The sequence below is a fragment of the Elephas maximus genome, chromosome 5 (assembly GCF_024166365.1).
Source record: "Elephas maximus indicus isolate mEleMax1 chromosome 5, mEleMax1 primary haplotype, whole genome shotgun sequence".
NCBI lineage: Eukaryota > Metazoa > Chordata > Mammalia > Proboscidea > Elephantidae > Elephas > Elephas maximus.
In genome coordinates this window covers 2,006,136-2,026,081 of record NC_064823.1, presented here as the reverse complement: position 1 = coordinate 2,026,081, position 19,946 = coordinate 2,006,136, and the positions used below count along the sequence as shown (strand labels likewise).

The following is a 19,946-nucleotide window of genomic DNA, read 5'->3' as shown; positions in this document are numbered from 1 at the left end:
GGCATGGTTTTCTGTTTGTTTGATTTTTATGGATGTGGGAACTAATAAGAACATATAACCTACAGGACTTCGCAACTGATTGATCTGGAAGGAAAGAGAGGCTTCATAGATACAGGTCTCTGAGATTATCCACTAGGCCCTCTGCTAACCGTTCAGTGCATTTGTGAGTACTGGATAAAGTCACCCTTCTGGACATAGGGCTCGGCAAGCTGAGCACAGGCTGGATGACAGCCCTCAAGCAGCCCCTCTACCAGATGCCCCTGTGCAGCCATCAGTTGTAGGTGGTGGTCCTGGCTACCCACCTGGAAACTGGAGAATTAGCCAGCATAGAAGATGGGCTGGTTAGGAAAGAGACTGGTGGATTCAGTTTGGGTTATGGTGTGGTTGACGTGTAGGGAGAATATCCATCCGTCTGCAACTGTTAGAGCAGGTAAGTAGAAATGGGGGGGCTATTGAGTATTTAAAGGCAAAGGGTGGAGCTGAGAGTCATTAGCATAGCAGCAAAAGCTGAAGACCAGGTATCGTTTGATATAATCAAAGGGAAGTTTATAGGTTGAAAACAGTTCCCTTATTCCTCAAGCGTAACTCATGGCAGTCAAATTAAACACACTGGGAATGAACCATCACTTTGATAGTAACCAATGATAAAACAGCATTCCTTCCCCAAAGTTAAAACAGGTTATTTTCCCAAAAAACACCATCCTAAGAAATTCTGTGGTTGGGTAACTTAAGACCTTATTGGAAAAGTAGGACAGAGGAATCACGTTTGTAAAACCTCGTGGATATTATTACACTTTCTAAACTCAGTTGATGGAGGGCACACCAACTAACTAGACTACTGGTGACATTAAACTCAGCCTGGACAATTAATCTCCAGGTACCATCTCCTGCTTACTAGGCACTTTGCAGGACTTCTCCTGTGTTTCATTGAGATTGCCGTACATTCATTTGTAGACAATGCAGACAAAGTGTATTTGCCTTCTAAGACACATTTTTGATCTAGGATCTGGCTTTCCCCTCAAGTGTCCAGTTCTTTCTGATTTTGGAGTTGTTTTTTCCTGCTTCTTAGAGTAACTTGGCTGCTTGTGAAGGGACATTTGTGTAGCTGAGTGAATCTCAAACCCTTCTCCTTATGCACAGGGTCATGAAAACTTCATGCAGCTTCCAGATCGCAGAGCACTGCAACCTGGCTCTGTCAGTTCCTCTTAAAGATTTCAGTTCTATTCTCCTGCAGATAACTGATAATAATGTAATACAATACACATTTGTTGAACATTTTCTATGTGTCAAGCACTGGACTCAGAGTTTTACCCATATTGTGCCATTTATCCTTACAATAATAACACTGGGAGGCAGATATTGTTATCACCATTTCACAGTTGGGGAAAATGACTCTTAACCTAGAACATTTGCTCAAGGTCAGTGGTAGCTGAAGATCTGAACCCAGGTTGGGCTGACCCAAAGGCCCTAAATCAGAAGCACTGCTCCAAAAAGCAGCAAGATCTGAGGCCACGTTTACTTGCCTACAGGTTCATTTATACAATCTGGCACAAGCTTGGAAACCCTGGTGGTGTAGAGGTTAAGTGCTATGGCTGCTAACCAAAGGGTCGGCAGTTCGAATCTGCCAGGCACTCCTTGGAAACTCTATGGGGCAGTTCTACTCTGTCCTATAGGGTTGTTATGAGTCAGAATTGACTCATTGGCACTGGGTTGGGTTTGGTTTGGTTTGGCACAAGCTTACCATCACCAGAGAGGAAAGGAAGGAATATAGGAACTTTGGGATCTTCCACAACAACTTCCCAGGAGAAGGGAGATTCCATTATTGGCGACCTGGTCATGTAAGAAGTCAGCTATGGAAAGTGTGAAACAAGTCACAGTACTATTTCTTCTGTTTCAGAATTTTTTTTTAAAGTACACATTTTGTCAACAACATGGAAAATGCCTATTTAAAAAAAAATGCCTTCTGGTATAACTTACTTCACAATATCACTTCAGCTGCACCATCCTTACCTGCCCCATTTCTCCCCACTCACCCACAGGAGCTGTTGTTCTTGCTGATGCTTGTACAGATCTGTGTCACTTGGTCAGCACAATACTCACTGTCCTTCAGTCATTTTCCATTTTGATGGGCCAGCCGTGCTTTATTTCTCGATAATTAATCAGTTAAAAATAATACAGAATTTACCACAATAAAAAAGTTAAAAAAAAAAAAAAAACAACCTTCCCTTCTGCAGCTTCTTGATAATTTCTCAGCGCTAAACCTCTTTAAAAGCCATGGTTTGTCCTTTTATCTTTCTTTCTCTGTTTCCTTCAGTGCCCCCTGATGCCCCTGTTTTCACCTGACTGGTTTAGGATCCCTGGAAGAGGTTGGACACGAGTCGTCAGTGTCTCAGAGTTTTGAAGAAACAACTAAATCACAGAAAGTACAAATAGGATGAGCCGTAGGGGACCAGCAGGAAGGGCATGCCTCCACTTTGGTGATGTTATGTCTCCCAAAGCTGTACTGCACTCATCAAAAACTTCTCTGAAAGAGTGAAAAGAGAATCTACGGACAGGGAAAAAATGTTTGGTTATGACATATCTAACAAAGTACTGATCTGTAAAATCTATAGGAAAATGCAACACCTCTACAATAAAAAGACAAATGATCCAATTAAAAAATGGGCAAAGGATATGAGGAGACACTTCACCAAAGAGGACATTCAGGTGGCTAACAGACACATGAGGAAAAGCTCATGATCTCTGGCCATTAAAGAAATGCAAATCAAAACTACAGTGAGATATTATCTGATCCCTACATTACTGGTACTAATAAAAAAAAACCCATAAAATAATATTTGTTGAAAGAGGCTGTGAAGAGATTGGAATTCTTATGCACTGCTGGTGGGAATTTTGGAAAACAATATGGCAGTTCATTAAAAAGCTAGAAATAGAAATACCATATGAACTATTCTACTCCTGGGAATATATCCTAGAGAAATAAGAGCCATCACATGAATAGACATATGCACACTCATGTTCAGTGCAGCATTATTCATAATTGCAAAAATACGGAATCAACCTAAATGCCCATCAACAGATGAGTGGATGTACAAACTATAGAACCTATGCAAAATGGAATATTACTCAATAAAGAACAATGATGAATCTGAAACATCTCACAACTTGGATGAATCTAGAGGGCATTATGCCGAGTGAAATAAGTCAATCACAAAAGGACAAATACTGTATGAGACAACTATTATAAAAACACATGAAACAGTTTCCACATAGAAACAATCTTTGATGGTTATGAGGGAGGAGAGGAGTGGGGAAGGAAAAACACTAACTAGATAGTAGATAAGTGGTAACTATAGTGAAGGCTAAGACAGTACACAATACTGGGGAAGTATCATGGATTGAATTGTGTCCCCCCAAAATATGTGTCAACTTGGCTAGGCCATGATTCCCAGTATTGTGTGGTTGTCCTCCATTTTGTGATTGTAATTTTACATTAAAGAGGATTAGGATGGAATTGTAACACCTTTACTAAGGACACATCCTTGATCAAATGTAAAGGGAGTTTTCCTGGAGTGTGCCCTACACTACCTTTTATCTTACAAGAGATAAAAGGAAAGGGAAGCAAGCAGAGAGTGGGGACTTTATACCACCAAAAAAGAAGTACCAGGAGCAGAGTGTGTCTTTTGGATCTGGGGTTATTTGGTGGAGAAGCTCCTACTTCAGGGGAAGATTGAGGAGAAGGACCTTCCTCCAGAGTGGACAGAGAGAGAAAGCCTTCCCTTGGAGCCGATGCCCTGAATTTGGACTTCTAGCCTACTAGACTGTGAGAAAATAAATTTCTCTTTGTTAAAGCCATCCACTTGTGGTATTTCTGTTATAGCAGCACAGGTGACTAAGACAGGAAGTCAGCACAACTTGACCAAGGCAAAGTCATAGAAGCTTCACCGACACATCCAAAAGCCCTGAGAGACCGAGATACTGGGCTGAGGTCTGGGGTCCATGGTCTTAGGGAACATTTAGCTCAATTGACATAACGTAGTCTATAAAGAAAAAGTTCTGCATTCAACTGTAGTGAGTAGTAACTGGGGTCTTAAAAGCCTATGAGTGGCCATCTAAGATACTTCTACTGGTCCCGTTCCAGCAGGAGCAGAGGACAATGAAGAAGGCCAAAGATACAAGGGAAAGATTAGTTCAAAAGACTAATGGACCACAACTGTCACAACCTCCACCAGATTAAGCCCAGAACAACTAGCTGGTGCCCAGTTACCACAACTGACTGCTCTGGCAGGAATCACAATAGAGGGTCCCCAACAGAATGGGAGAAAAATGTAGAACAAAATTCACACACATACACACACACACACAAAAGAAGACCAGATTTGTTGGTCTGACAGAGACTGGAGAAACCCCAAGAATATGGCCCCTGGATACCCTTTTAACTTAGTATTGAAATCACTTCTGAGGTCCACCTTTCAGCCAAAGATTAGACAGATCTATAGGGCCAACAATAACATACGTGAGGGTTGTGCTTCATAGTTCAATCATGTATACAAAACTAATGGGCACACCGGCCCAAAAGCAAAGATGAGAAGGCAGGAAGTGACAGGAAAACTGGACAAATGGAAACAGGGAGCCTGGGGTGAAGAAGGGGAGAGTGTTGACACATCTTGGGATTGGCAACCAATGTCACAAAGCAATTTGTGTATTAACTGGTTAGTGAGAAACTAATTTGCTCTGTAAACTTTCACCTAAATCAGAATAAAAATAAACAAATATAAACCAAAGCTGTGCTGCAGATGTCTCCAACTCTACCATTCACTTTATTTCATTGCTATCATCTTGGCACCTAACTCCGATTTTCTCATTATCTGCCATAGTTTTTGTTAGCTGCGGTTCAGTCAGCCCCTGACTCATGGCTATCCCATGAACAGAAATGAAATGCTGCCCAGTCCTGCACCATCTCCACGCTCAGTCGCACATCAAACTGTTGTGATCCTTAGGGTTTTCACTGGCTGATTTTTGACAGCAGATGGCCAGGCCGGTCTCCCCAGCCCGTCGCTGTGTGGAAACTTTGTCGATTTCAGCATGTAGTGACCTACAAGCCTCCGCCGGCAGGTGAGTGGTGAGTGCACATAAGGTGCATTGACCAGGAAGTGAACTCAGGTTTGTTTTTTTTTTTATCCTGCTTGGAAGGCAAGAGTTCTATCATTCTGTCACTGAAACACCACTATTCCTTCCCTTCATCTGTCATAGGAATGACTCAAAATTTACAGGAAGGTGAACTTAAATTCTATGGTTGAGGGGAAGGTACACAGAATTAAAAATAAGTGTAGGGTATTTCCAGCTTCTGTTTGCCAATCAAAAAAAAAAAAACACCATTGAGTCAATTCTGACTCAGAGAGAACCTATAGGCCAGAGTAGAGCTGCTGCATAGGGTTTCCAAGGCTATAAACCTTTACAGAAGCAGACTGTCACATCTTTCCCCCGTGGAGCAGCTGGTGGGTTCAAACTGATGAGCTTTTGATTAGCAGTCGAGTGCTTAACCACTTTGTCACCGGGGCTTCTTAATTGGAAGGTAGCTGTCTCTTATTCAGAACTCCAGGGACAAAAAAACTAAAGTAGCACCCAAAGTCACAAACCGAGTGGAGGGAAAACTGGCAGTGAAGCCAGTAGGACAGAAAATAAGGGCTTGAGGCAGATTTAATACCAGGAGTCAGAGAATAAAGCCAGGAGACAGAGGAATACTATAGGATTCAGGTTCTGGAGATGGTGCAGGACGGTAGGGAAGGTCACAAAATAAAGGCAATCTTAGGTGTTTTCCAGCCCTGAGGTGCCAGAGCTGGGGGCTAAGGTTAGAGGGTCGGGGCAGAAGTGTATAATACTACCATGGCATTTCAAAGGGAAAATGAGAAGAAGCTACTGTGATGTACCTAAAGGTCTTTTCTATCATGGTTTCAATGTGCCTATTTAAACCTCTGATTGCCTGTGAAGAGAAAAGTGATCTTAGAAGGATAGGAAGATAGGTACTTTTTATTCAGCTGCTTTTTGTTCTTAAGGAGGATTTGTACTGTGGGCAGACTTCATATAGCTACGCATCTTGACTTAGGATCAATGTTCCCTCTGAGTTTGCAAATGGAACACTATTTTACATGAGCTCCAGGATAGGAAATTGGAATCCATTTTTGTTATGGTGGCAAATATATAGGTAAGAAAACATTTGCTATCTCAATGATCTTCGCACTTATAGTGCAGTGATGTTATTATGTTTATCATGTTGTTCAGCCATCACCATTAATTGTTCCTGAATTTTCCATCACTCTTGCAAGAAGCTCAGTGTCCCCAAAGCAGAAATTAATTTTAAAATCAAATAAAATGTAAGACAAGGTCTACCTGACACTTTGTGCTGCCTGCCAGGTAGGCATTTTAGAGCTCTTGTTAACACCACACCCCTTTTCACACTGACCAAGCAAAGATCCCCCCCGGCTCTTAACCACATGTACAAATTCAACCCATTGTTCAAGGCGCAGCTCTGTGCCAGCTCTTCTAAGAAAGCGGCCTCTGCCAGTCCAGCCCAAGGGGGCTTCTTCCCTCCTTTCTCCGAACTATATTACTCTCATAGTTTGTCCCACACCCATCGTCTATCACACAAGAGAAAGGGATTCTTTTTCTTTCAGTCATTTCATGTGATAAGTCTTGTCTCCACAAGAAGACTTAAGTGAAATAGGTTCACTGTAGTTTACACTCCGCACTCTGTAATGTGTCAGTGCAGTGCTGGGCCCCAACCAGGTGCTCAAAATGACTTGGTGATTGGGGAAGAAGCACCAGGAATGAGAGTGCCTTTCCTCTCACGTCATCCCTCTGTGCCAGGGTGATGAGAAATCATTCAGAGGCTGAACACCATGCTGGCTCAGATCTTATTTTAACTTTCATATCAGGACCTTAAATGTTATCCTTCTAGACCTTATAAACAGAGAGGAGTATTTGGAACAGGGGAGGGTAAGGAGAGAGAGGGGAGAGGGGAAGACATTCCCTTTCAAATAGGGGAGTTTCGGAAGCTGCTGGATTGACTGACAAATAAAGGCTTTAGTGGACAAGCCTCTTAGAAATGCTTCCTTATAAGACTAGAAAATAAATAAATAAAATAAACGGAATTCTCTAAATGGGAAAAAGTCAAATGGGGGGAGGTGCCATGCAGGTCCTCGCTGTCAATTTTCACCGGAAGGTGAACAGATGGGAAAACTGCCTGGTGAGAACATAAGGCACCTCCCTCTGGAGGCCTAGGTTCCCGGAGACAGCTGCTGAGGGAGGGCAAGGCAGCTCTGCGCATGACTGGACTGTTTACAGCCGCCTGTGTGCCCTCGGCCCCAGCTGGGCAGCTCTTGTGGTGGCCTGCTGCTGGCCTGTAAGAGGTCCCTTGGGCAGGGCTCTCCTTCCTATGGGCATCACACCAAAGAAGCAGGCTTGGGGTAGAGGGTTGGCTTGCACCCTGTAGCCCCCCAGCTGTCTCCTTCACATTGCTCTGAGAGACAGTGCTTTCTGGGCTTTCCTTCTCCATCCCTTGCAGGATCATTCTCATCTTGGAGCATATTTTTACTCTTCTTTAAGGCTCTGCTCAATGTCCACCTTCACCATAAAGCCTCTACCAGTTGGCCTTTGTGTCAATTCTGACTTATAATGACCCGATGTGTATTGGAGCCGAACTCTGCTCCAAGGGGTTTTCGGTGCCTGCAATCTTATAGAAGTAGATCACCAGGCTGTTCTTCTGAGGTACCCCTGGGCGAGCTCAAACTACCAACTTTTTGGTTAGGGGCTGAGCCCAGGGATCCAGTGAAGCCTTGAAATTATTGCAGTACTTATTTTTAACTATGCTGTGCCTCACTTCACCAGACCTTATCTACCTACTGTGTGACCTTGATCAAGTTACTAACCCACTCAGTTTCCTCGCTTGCAAAATGGAAATGATAATAATAACTATCCCATCATACTTTCGTCAAGATGAAATGAGTTAATGTACGTAAAGCAATTCACACAGTTAAATGGCTTCCAGTAGTTGATAATACATAGGTAGATATCTTTCTAGTATTTTCTATCTTTGGCCAAGATCCATCTGACATCAGAAAGGAAATCTTTTGTTCCACATCCTCTTCTGAATTCAGCTTGAACTTCTGGCAGTTCCCTGTCAATCTACAGCTGCAATTTTTTTTTAATTACCTTCAGCAAGATTTTGCTCTCAGGTGGTATCAATGATATTGTTGGATAATTACCACATCCTGTTTTATTGCTTTTCTTTGGGATGTGAACAAATATGGAACAATATCTATTCTAGTCTCTTGGCCAGGTAGCTGTCTTCCAAATTTCTTGGCATAGACCATTGAGCACTTCTGTCATTGCATTTGTTTGCTGAAGCATTTCAATTGGTGTTCTATCAATTCCTGGAGCCACATTTTTTACCAGTGCTTTCAGTCCACCTTTAACTTCTTCCTTTGGTACCACCAGTTTTTGATCATATGCTACCTCCTGAAACAGTTGAATGTTGACCGATTCTTTTTGGTACAGTGACTCTTGGGTGTATTCCTTCCATCTTCTTTTGATGCTTTTTTTTGTCATCGAATGTTTGCCCATAGAATTCTCCAGTAATGCAGCTAGAGTCTTGAGTATTCTCTCAGTTCTTTCAGCTTGAGAAATGCTGATGGTGTTCTTCCCTTGTACACTTGAATGTGAAGTAAAAAGTCTTACAACTGGACCAATAAACAACATCATGATAAACGGAGAAAACATTGAAGTTGTTAACTATTTTATTCTACTTGGATCAACAATCAACGTCCACGGAAGCAGTAGTCAGGAAATCAAATGATGGCAAATCTGCTGCAAAAGACCTCTTTAAAGTCTTAAAAAGCAAAGATGACATTTTGATGACTAAGGTGTCTGCCTCAAGCCTTGGTCTTTTTCAGTTGCCTCACATGCATGCAAAAGCTGGACAGTGAAAAAGGACACAGAAAAATTGACTCATTCAAACTATGGTGTTGGTGAAGAATACTGAATATACCATGGACTGCCAGAGAACAAACAAATTAGACTTAGAAGAAATACAACTGGAATGCTTCTTAGAAGTGAGGATGGCAAGGCTTTGGCTCACTTACTTTGAACACATCCTTGGGAAACATTAATTGCTAGGAAAGGACTTCATGGTTGGTAAAGTAAAGGGTCAGTGAAAATGAGGGAAACCCTCGATGAGATGGATTGACACAATAGCCACAGCAATGAACTGGAATATACCAACAATCATGAAGAGGATGCAGGACCAGCCAATGTTTTCTTCTGTTTTTAGGTTGCAGAGGTCACCATGAGCCAAAGCTGATTGGTTGGTAACTAGCAACAATTAGCACAGAGCCTGACAGATATTAATCATTCAATTAAAAAAAAAAAGTTGCCATCAAGTCCATTCCAACTCATAGCAACCCTATAGGACAGAGTAGAACTGCCCCACAGGGTTTCCAAGCATTGGCTGGGGGATTCTGCCAACCTTTTTGATTAGCAGCAGAGCTCTTAACCACTTCGGCACCAGGGCTCTGATTCAATAAGCAGTAGCTATTTCAATATTTTTTTTTATTTAAATTTTTTTTATTTCAATATTAAGAATTAATATTAATTAAGAATCATTCTTATTTAATAAGAAGAATGATTAATATAACTATTGTTCAATAAACACTATTTTAATAATTAATTAACAATATATCAATATTTTAATAATATTTTAAAACAATCTTGTGCTATTAATATTTTTGAATCCAAGTAAAATGAAATCCACTATCAACAGCCGTGGAAGCAGCAGTCAGGAAATCAAAAGATGCACTGCATTGGGCAAATCTGCTGCAAAGGACTTCTTCAAAGTGTTGAAGAGCAAAGATGTCACCCTGAAGACTAAGGTGCGCCTGATCCACGCCGTGGTATTGTCAATCACATCATATGCATGTGAAAGCTAGACAATGAATAAGGAAGACCGAAGAAGAGTTGACGCCTTTGAATTGTGGTGTTGGCAAAGAATATTGAATATACCACGGACTGCCAAAAGAACAAACAAATCTGTCTTGGAAGAAGTGCGGCCAGAATGCTCCTTACAGGCAAGGATGGTGAGGCTGCATCTTACATACTTTGGACATGTTGTCAGGAGGGATCAGTCCCTGGAGAAGGATATCATGCTTGGCAGAGAACAGGGTCAGCGGAAAAGAGGAAGACCCTCAACAAGGTGGATTGACACAGTGGCTGCAACAATGAGCTTAAGCATAACAACAATTGTGAGGATGGCGCAGGACTGGGCAGTGTTTCGTTCTGTTGTGCATAGGGTCGCTATGAGTCGGAACCAACTCGGCGGCACCTAACAACAACAGCATTAATATTTTTGGAAAACCTGGTGGCATAGTGGTTACGAGGTATAGCTGCTAATCCAAAGGTTGGCAGTTCGAATCTACCAGGCGCCTCTTGGATACACTACAGGGCAGTTCTACTCTGTCGTATAAGGTTGCTATGTGTTGGAATCAGCTCGATGGCAACGGGTTTGGTTTTTGGTTTTTATTAATATTTTAATAAGATTTGGTGATCATTGTTATTTAGTGAATAACAACTATTAATTTATGATTACTTTAATAATTATTAAGAATATTATGAACAAGAATTTAATAAATAAAATTATTCTAATTTAATAAGGTTTATTAAAATAGAACTATTCTTATTTTAAATAAGACATTAATAATAAGAATATTGGGTTAAAATCATGAGTTTTGGAGTCACACAGGCATAGGTTCCTGGCTCCAACACCTACTAACTTTTTGATCTGGGGTAAATTACTTAATCAGCCTGTCTGTGTCTCTCTTTTTTTTTTTTTTTGATCAGTAAAATGGGGTTAGAAAATACCTATCTTGTGTAAAGACTTATTGAGCTAATGTATGAAAAACATATTTATCATTCAATGAGTGAGAACTTTGTCAGTTAGAGTAAAGGGTAATAAAGGTACCCTAAGACACAGTGGCTTCTCATAGAAGAAAGAGGTTTATCTCTCAGGCTGATGGGGCAGCTCTATGTCACAAGGTCAGTTGGCATTTCAGGTCCTTTCCCTTGCTCTCTGCCATTCTGAGGTGTTGTCCTCATCTGCACAGGTGAAGTGGAGTTGCTGCAGGGTCCATGTTCTAAGCTGTCAGGAGAAGAAAGAGAAAATCCAGGGTAAGTGACTGTCACTTACACAAGTCATGTGGATATTATTATATAATTTCCTTCTTTGTTGGTAAGAACTTGATCACATGGCCACACCTAACTGCCAGGAGGCTGAGGGATACAGTCTCTAGATTGTCTACCTCTTGTAAGCCAGAGCTCTGTTATCACGGAAGAAGGAGAGAATGGGTGGGGTGGGGTGGAAGTGGTAACAATAAGCAGTTGGCACTGTAGCTCTGGTATTATCACTGCGTGGTTTAAAAACAAAGCCATTGTGTCATCCACTATCTTACTACTGTAATTATACTATATGGCCCTTCAAGGCAGAGATGTCTCTTATCGCTTCAGTTCCTCTCATATCTAAAGAGCCAAGGCATAAGTGAATTTTTGCTGGTTGGTTTAATAAACACTTGGACTTAACTGCATGTAACATAATGCTAATATTGTTATACTCTAAGCCAGTAACCAGTTGCCACTGAGTCAACTCCAACTCCTGGTGACCCCATGTGTGTCGGAGGAGAACGGTGCTCCCTAGGGTTTTCAGTGGCTAACTTTTTTGTTTTTGTTTTAAATAATATTGTGTCATCGGTAAAAGTTTACACAGGTTCCCATTCAAAATTGCGACACAAATTATTCAGCGACATTGGTTACATTCTTCACAATGCGTGAACATTCTCATTATTTCCATTCTGGTTGTTCCATTTCCAGTAATCTAGTTTCCTTTTTTTTTTTAGTTTCCTTATCCCCTTACCGTCTCACCTTTGTTTTAAAGTAATTGTTGATGATTTGATCCCATATAGATGACTTTTATAGGAATGCAGTACTCACAGGTGAAATTCTTTATTTTGTGAGTCAATCTGTTATTTAGCCAAAAGGTGATCGTTTCACTTCAGGTTTAAAGAGCCTCTCAGGGTAGTAGTCTTGGGGAGTCCTCTAGTCTTAACCAGTCTAAGAAGTTTGGATTTTGCAGAATTTGAGGTTTTGTTCCACACTTTTCTCCCATTCTATAAGTGTCCATCTAATGTGGCCCTGATCAGAATGATCAGTAGCCAGGCACCATCTAGTTCTGGTCTCAGAGCAGATGAGGCTGTAGTTTGTGTAGACAATCCTGTAGACTGGTTTCTTCTCTGAGTCTTGGATTTCCTTCTTTCTCTTTTGTTCCAAATGACTAAAGACCAATAGTTGTATAAGTGGCCGATTTTTCAGAAGTAAATCTCCAGGCCTTTCTTCCAAGCCACTTCTGGGAGGACTCAAACCACCAGCCTTTTTTAGCAGCTGAGTGCGTTAACTGTTTGCACCACTAGGGACTCCAAGTATCCATTATTACTACTTTTCTCAGGAATCCTTTTTTTTTTTTTTTAAAGATGCCTTCTAACTATGTTGTCTATAAAGTAAATAACATTTTTCTGGTTTAATTTCAATATAAAATATGAGAGGTGTGCCCAAGAGAATAAACCAATTTGATTAGAAAAGAAAAATTAAGAATTATGAAACACTTTAAAAAAGGACGTGATATGAAAAATATTAATTCTTTTTTAAGGATAAGTAAAAATTTTAAAAGTGATATTTTATAGAAAATTATTTTTAAAGTAGGCCAGCAATAAAATTAATCATGTATTTTCCTTCTGTCCCTAATACAGTACTAGGAGATGCTCTCCTTGTGTTTGTGTGTCCCTGGCTTCTAGCTATGTCTCTGACTATCCTTTTTCAGTTTCCCAACAAAATTTTTCAGTAGTATACAACATTTTATCATTCATCTTCTCTTTTTCTTACTTTAAACACTCTTTCTAGGCGGTCTCATTCATTGTTATGGCTTTAATCTCACACATTTTCTATACCAGACACATACTTGCTCTTGAATTCCAGCTTAAAATTTCCACTTGCCCTTCAGATATCTCCACCTGAGGGTCCTACAGATAGCTCCCACACAATGTGCCTAAAACTGAGGTTGTTATCTGACCTGTCAATCTGCTCCTTCTTCTGTATTATGTGTCTCAGTTAAGAGCATTATCATCCATACTACGCTTCAAGCTAGAGAGTTTGTAGCTGGGTCTACTCATTCCTACTCTTATCCTCCTCCTAACCAGAATCTAAAATTGGTTACCAATGCCTATCATTTCTAACTCTGCGATGTCTTTTGACTCCATTCCCTCATCTCCACTCCTTCTATCACTCCTTGCTATGGAGTGATTGTGTCCCCCCAAAATATGTGTTGGAATCCTAATCCTTATACTTGTGGATGTAATCTTGTTTGGAAAGAGGAGTTTCTTTGCTATGTTGATTAGGTCATACCCAAGTAGGGTGGGTCCTAAATCTACTCACTTCTGAATTTTAAAAAGAGCAGAGTAGACACAGAGACGCAAGTACACACTGGGGAAACAGATGCCATGTGAGGATCATCTACAAGTCAAGGAACCAAGGAATGTCTGGGGTTACTGACAAGAAAGGAATGGACATGGCTGAGACCCTGATTTGGACTTTTAGCCTCCAGAACTGTGAGATAATAAATGTATCTTCTTTAAGGTATTTGTATTATAGTAGCATTAGGAGACTAAGACAGTACCACAAGGTTTTTTTTTTTTTTTTTCAATCATTTCTGGCAGTAGCATGTTACTGGTTATAGTCTTTATCCATCTGCTTCCTAAAACACACATCTGAGATTGTTACTTCACTATTAGAAAAACATGTTATCACTTTCCATGGCCATTAGGATACTGTGTAAACCCCTAGACAAGAGACTTAATATTCATTACACTCTGGCTCATTCTTCGAAATCTCATTCCTGACTATTATCTGTTATCCAGCCCACAGTCTAACCATTTATTGCCATTTCCCCAAAGTGCTTTATAAAGTCCTCTGTCTGTATCTTTCTTCGTGTTGTTTCCTCTACCTGTAATATGTAAGAATTCTTGTACATGCTGTGAAAGGTAAGGAGACAGGAGCGACCAGCATTTTCTGTCTCATTGACAGAGCATATCTTTTGGAGGGATAGATCTGCATTGTGGTACATACCTTGGATCATCCTTGGAGAGAAAGTATAAATGGCTATGGATATTAGGAAGAGTTTACAAATCCAAACTTTGTTGTTCTGACCATTTAACTTCAGGCAAACTCCTTTACCTCACAGAGCCTCAGTTTCTCCAACCGAGAACTGGGTATGGAATGCATCATTTCAGCTAACAATAACAGTGAGGCTCTATCAGAGCCCCAAGAGCCCTGGTGGTACAACGGGTAATTGCTCGGCTGCTAATCGAAAGGTTGGCAGTTCAAACCCACCAGCCACTCATCTGGAGAAGAGAGCTGGCGATCTGCTCTCTTAAAGATTAAAAACCAAAACCAAACCCACTGCTGTCCAGTCAATTCCGACCCATAGCCACCCTATAGAACAGAGTAGAACTGCCCCATAGGGCTTCCAAGGCTGTAAATCTTTACAAAACCACATCTTTCTCTCACCTTTAAAGACTACAGCCTAGGAAACCCAATAGGGCTGCTCTATTTTGTCCTGTAGGGTTGCTATGAGTCAGAATTGACTCCACAGCATGCAACAAGAGTCCTTGGGTGATGCAGATGGTTAAGTGCTCAATAACTAACCAAAAGGCTGGTGGTTTAAATCAACTCAGAGTCACCATGGAGGAAAGACCTGGCAATCTGCTTCTGAAAAGTCACAGCCTTGAAAACCCAATGAAGTACAATCCTACTCTGAAGCACATGCAGTTGTCAGGAGTTGGAACGGACTTGACGGGAACTGGTAGTTTTTTAGAAGAGCTACCGTGCTAGGCTTTCTGAGGCTCTATGCTAAATGGAAAACAATGTAAAACAAAACCAAACATAACTCTCGTCTCTACCTTTGAGAAGCTTACTTTAAAGGGTTACTAAAATCAGTATTTGAGCAGGCTGGACTGGTGCTGGGCTTAGACCACACTGGCAGCTACCAGGGGCAGCAAGTGGGCAGCTCTGAAAGTGCAAACTAAGCGAATCCTTTGTGCCCACCTTCGTTTGCCTTGGATACTGCTGCTTTTTCCACCTGATAAGCTTCTCCTCTTCTCGACAGTAACTAGTTCTTCCAGAAGGCAACAGACTCAGCATTTACCTGGGCAGAAGATGGCTCCCACAGAGCAGCTCTGTTGGGGATGAGCAGCAGGAGAAAATGATGATCGAGCACTTGACAGATATCCAGGGAATCATGAAAGTAGCTTATGTTACAAACGCGTGAAGTCTCCTTAGACATCTGGTTATGACAGAACTGCCTACAGGGCCAATGGAAACTCTCCACATAGGCGCGCTCTTTCCTAACACTTACTTTATCTTTTGGTCATAATGAAACGCATGCATCTAAATTGTTGTCACAAAAGAATTCGCTCAGACCATTCAGGGCATTATTCTAATGCCAGTGGCATTTTGGTTTGCAGAACTTAATATTTTTGGTTGAGGAAAGAGAATTGAGAAAGCTGTGCTTACTCAGCTCTGGTTAAGAGCATGCAGAGAAATGTTTCAAGACATCAGTGAACCGTGGCTCATTTAGGGGTGTTAGCACCAGGAGGAGACACACTGGAAGAAAATCCAACAAGTAATGTGAATCTTACACATATGGTGGAATTGTCTCAGTTTTGCTAGAAAGTGAAGACAAGGGCTAGAACCCGGGCAGGCACCCTCCCTATCACTCAACACACACGTCCTCTGTCCGCCAGGCTGCCACTTTAATGCACCATCATATTAGAGCGGATGAATGTGTTAGTAAATATTTAGCAACTCTCTTCGTAGTGAAAGCTTCATAGTGAAACACAAAACCTTATTAGAGCGGGCTGATTATGGAGCAAGTGGAAACAAGGCCTTGGTACAGCTGGTCAGAAGGTATGAAAAAACAGATGGGATAGAGGAATAGGATAGAGGGGGTGAGGGTCTGGAGGACAGTGCTGCCTGAGAGCTTGGTTCACCTGTCAGTCCCATGGACTTGTGTTTGATTCTTGCGTGGGAAGAAAGATGAGCAGAGATGCGAAGAGTGGTTTTGCGTACACGAATGACTAGGCTCCTCAGAGTCATGACCATACAGGATGCTGGGAAATCATTCTACTCACGGTGGCAGAGCAGTTTTAAAGCAGGTCTGTCCTGGCTCTCTGTGACTTTGATGGCCAGCTCTGGTGGTGAAGGAGAGACATCCTAACTGGGCTTTGATAGCAATATTGTGGAAGGAGCCAGAGCAGAAGAAAAGGAAAAAGCAAATGTCCAGAGGTAGCAAAAGTGTTTGTTTGGGGATTCTCTCCCTCCCCCAAGAAAGCTACAGGGAAGAGATCCCACAGGAGGTCTGACCCAAGTGGTGAAGGGTGAACCAGAAAAATGTATTATGTCAAATACATTTGTATTTAGGATCAAAATAAATAAATAAAATAACGTAAGGCTAATTTTCAAAATGTGAAGATAACTTATATCCCCACTTTTCGACTTCATCATTCTGCTATCAGTCACCCACATGGCACTTTCTCTCTCTGACCCAGAGATGGGGCTCCACAAGTTAGGACTCTGTCCTTTCAGTTGTCGCCAAACATGCAACACCAGCCTCTCTGCTGGTTCTCACTGTCGCCAGTGAGTTTGATAATTCTCTAGAATGAGATATCCTGGAAACTATGACCTATACTTACCCATTTAGTATAACCAGTAAGGATACAAACTTAGAGATGCATCAGGCAAGGCCTGGGAGAGTTCCCGGCCCAGGGCCTCCACTGTCCCCAGGGACTTGCCTCTCTGTCCCCTGTCCATGGATCTTCTCGCCAATCCAGGAAGAACCACAGAGAGTGCTCCAAGGCTCTGGTCCCCCAGTCCCCTAGTCATTGGGGCCTCAATGAATATGCATGACTTGGGCCTTAATGCATAGTTATAGATTTGATCAATAAATATACATGGCTGCATTCGGACTACCCTCTTCCTGAAGTTAGTTCTCCAGGCGTGGGACCTATGTAGTCCCTACTTGCTTGGCTATTTTGGAACACAGAGGCATCTTGATTTCTTGAAATATTTTCAGAAACTAGGGTCTGGTGGCACAGTGGTTAAGAGCTCAGCTGCTAACCAAAAGGTCAGCAGTTAACTGTAAAGGTCGACAGTTAACCAAAAGGTCGGCACTTCGAATCCACCAGCCACTCCTTGGAAACCCTATGGGGCAGTTCTACTCTGTTCTATAGTGTTGCTGTGAGTTGGAATTGACTCAACAGCAACGGGTTGTTTTTACAGTCAAAGGGCCAAACCAAGTTCTTTGTCTCACACCCACATACTCTTCGATTAGTGCCATCCAGAGTCATTACATGATTCAGAGACTGCTGTTCTCTTACCAATTGAATTTGTAGGCTTGCAGATTTCATTTGACATAATCCTGTGAGGTATCAACAAAGCTCCCTCATGCCACTGTAAATTTGCTCTTCCTAGAAAAGACTGCAAAGACGCATTTTACTTTTCTCCTGAGTGTTCTTCCAGAGACAAAGCTGTTAAAAGAGGAACTTCAGATTTATTAGAGTCCACTTTTTTTTTTTTTCCTTATTAGGAAGGTCACTGTCATACCTTGAGATCAGCTATGTGTATCTTAGCTGTGCATCTGCTGTCATCTGGACTTCTCAGGAATCACTGTCCAAAATTACCAAGCATTCTTTCTTGCTATTATGAATAACTGTACATTTTTGTAATGCTCTTCAGTTCACAGAGCACATTGACCTAACGCTTTATTGTATTTCCTTCTCACAAGAAGGTAGGAGTCAGCATGTGTTGCCACATTTTATGGATGAGGAAACCAAGACTCAAGTATCTTCTTCAAGGACTAGCTGCTAATGGAACAGAAGCTGCCTAGACCCGAGCCTTCTGGTTTTAAACCTTCATTCTCTCCACTATTTGGAAGGATATTGGACTACCAGGAAGATTTATTCACAAATCATTGCTAAAATGTAGTTTTACCCAGATTATATCAACCAAGTTGATGAGCTGGCCAAAAAAAAAAAAAAAAAAAATACAGATTTCCTCTCTCTTTGATGTAGTTGAGAAAATAGACCAAAGGGAAGCCAGCAAGAAGAAAGATCCTGAGGAAATCCAGGCTATAATTTTGGTGTACGTTTCTCAGGTGGAACTTGAGCTTGCCAATACAATGTTGTAGTGTGTGCAGTCCTTCTCTTGCTTAAAAAAAAATCCCATTGCCATCAAGTCGATTCTAACTCATGTCGTTGTTGTTGTTAGGTGCCTTCGAGTTGGTTCTAGCTCATAGCGACCCTGCATACCACAGAACAAAACACTGCCTGGTGCTGCGCCATCCTTATAATCATTGTTATGCTTGAACCCATTGTTGTGACCACTGTGTCAATCCAGCTTGTCGAGGGTCTCCGTCTTTTCCGCTGACCCTGTACTCTGCCAAGCATGATGTCCTTCTCCAGGGACTGATCCCTCCTGAAAACATGTCCAAAGTATGTAAGATGCAGTCTCGCCATCCTTGCTTCTAAGAAGCTTTCTGGTTGTACTTCCTCCAAGACAGATTTGTTTGTTCTTCTGGCAGTACATGATATACTCAATATTCTTATTCAACACCACAATTCAAAAGTGTCAATTCTTCTTTGGTCTTCCTTATTCATTGTCCAGCTTTCACATGCATATGAGGCAATTGAAAATATCATGGCTTGGGTCAGGTGCACCTTAGTCTTCAAGGTGACATCTTTGCTCTTCAACACTTTAATGAGGTCCTTTCCAGCGGATTTGTCCAATGCAACACGTCTTTTGATTTCTTGACTGCTGCTTCCATGGCTGTTGATTGTGGATCCAAGGAAAATGAAATCCTTGACAACTTCAATCTTTTCTCTGTTTATCATGATGTTGCTCATTGGTCCAGTTGTGAGGATTTTTGTTTTCTTTATGTTGAGGTGTAATCCACACTGAAGGCTGTGGTCTTTGATCTTCATCAGTAAGTGTTTCAAGTCTTCTTCATTTTCAGCAAGCAAGGTTGTGTCATCTGCACAATACAGGTTATTAATGAGTCTTCCTTCAATCCCGCTGCCTCTTTCTTCTTCTTCCAACTCATAGCAACCCTATAAGACAGAGTAGAGCTGTTCCCACAGGGTGTCCAAGGAGTGGCTGGTGGCTTCAAACTGCTGACCTTTTGGTTAGCAGCTGAGCTCTTAACACTGTGCCACCAAGGCTCCATTTCTCTCCCTTGGTGCCCTGATATCCCATGTAGAGTACACAGCATTGGGCTTGCTCCCTCTTGGCATAACCTGGTTGTTTTCTTTTGCCCCTCCCCTCCTCATCTGAAATCTGGACATGGCTCAGGGAAGCCAAAGATAGGGTTGCTGGGTCATCTGGTATGGAAACAACCACACACCTGAAACTGTTAAACATCACAAGCCATTGCCCTGTAAAACATCACATGGTAAAGAGGGCATGGCCCACCCCTCACCCTCAACCACCCTCAAAACTCTGCTTCTTTCGATTTCTTTTTCCCTTCAACACCTTTTGGCGTGTTCACTTCAGCCAGATGTCACTCCTCTAAAAATGTTAAGGCATAGCCACATGATTTCATTTGCCCCATTTAGACACAAAAACAAATATCTTTTCTCTCGGTTGATGACAGATCTTGCATGTTTCTTCTAGAGTAAATTGTTTTAAGAAAACAAAACAATAACCACTTGACCTCTGTTTTGTCTCAAGGTGAAAAGCTCATATGATTAATGTGGGTTAAAGTGTTTGATACCATGGCATCTGGTTACTGATCACTTCTGAAC

At 41.6% G+C, this 19,946-nt stretch overlaps 1 long non-coding RNA gene across 1 annotated transcript; it reads right to left on the bottom strand.

Moving 5' to 3' along the window:
* Positions 1-15,212: 15,212 nt before the first annotated feature.
* LOC126077479 (uncharacterized) lies at positions 15,213-17,866 on the bottom strand. The gene is made up of 3 exons (XR_007517760.1): positions 17,752-17,866; positions 17,526-17,625; positions 15,213-15,326 (listed from the first exon to the last, which is right to left on the bottom strand). It is a non-coding gene; the product is annotated as an uncharacterized LOC126077479 (long non-coding RNA).
* Between the last annotated feature and the right edge of the window lie 2,080 nt (positions 17,867-19,946).